Here is a 1,220-nt window from a genome sequence, read left to right as displayed (position 1 = left end):
GTTGAGGGAGGGGAAAAATGAGGAGTTGATACCAAGGGCTCAAGTGGAAAGAAAATGTTTTGAAAATGATGATAGCAACATATGTATAAATATACTGGCAAGATGGATGTATGTATGGATTGTGATAAGAGCTGTCAGCTGTTTCCCTCGGTGACACACAGCGCTAAGGGGGGCAGCATTGTGGACACAGTGTGGGAGATGTGCCCGATCTGACCCTACCACACCAGGGTGAACACTAAGAGTGTACAGTGGAGCAGCTAGGGGAGCAAAACAATGATGTCCCCAAGGAATGCCAAAGGTGGACTTGGGGGCCAGGGAATGGCACCCCATTGGATTCGACTGGAAAACACTCATAAAGGTCAGTGGGCAGACCTGGAACTGTTTGAGAGCTTTTCAGGTTTTGCTGTTGTTCTTATGTCTTTCTTTCTTTCTTTTTATTTTGTTGTATTAGCTGTCGTTGATTTATTTCTTGTTATGGTTTGCTCTGCTTTGTTTTTGCATGTATTATTGTTCATGTATGTCTATGTGGACAAGACAGGTGGGATGAACAATCCAGAGGAGAGAACAATGGGACTGATGTTCCGGGGGACAGGGGAGAGGGAGAGATGGAGGAAAAGGAGGCGCATCCTAACAATCCCAGGGTCAAGGGAAGAATAAGTGACCTAAAATTGATGGCAAGGAGACCATAGGATGCTTATGGGGTAGGGGAGACTCATTCAAGGGCAATGTAGCTGAGAGGAATTACCAACACCCTAATGAAGGCCAAACATGATAGTGGGATGGGAGGAAAGTAAAAGGAAATAGAGGGAAGAACTGGGACACATAGGAGAGTTATAGAGGTCTAAATATAGCCATGCATATATGTAAATACATTTATATACAATGACAGGGGAATAGAGATATGTATATATATTTATTTATAAAGTATTAGGTAGCAGATGAACATTGGACCTCTACTCAAGTATTCCCTCAACACGAGAACACTTTGTTCTACTAACATGGCACTCTGTGATGTTCACCTTCCCTGACATGATTGCTGAAGACAAAATGGGTGCATAAGCAAATGTGAAGAAAGTTGATGGTGCCTGGCTATCAAGAGCTATAGCATCTGGGGTCTTAAAAGCTTGAAGATTAACAAGCAGTTACCTAGCAGAGAAGCAACAAACCCACATGGAAGAAACACACCAGCCTGTGTGAGCATGAGGTGTCGATGGGATCAG

The sequence above is a fragment of the Echinops telfairi genome, unplaced genomic scaffold (genome assembly GCF_000313985.2).
Source record: "Echinops telfairi isolate 266 unplaced genomic scaffold, ASM31398v2 ScPeMD7_2573;HRSCAF=3158, whole genome shotgun sequence".
Taxonomy (NCBI): Eukaryota; Metazoa; Chordata; class Mammalia; order Afrosoricida; family Tenrecidae; genus Echinops; species Echinops telfairi.
The sequence above is the reverse complement of the archived record's forward strand: the minus strand, read 5'-3'. Positions refer to the sequence as shown.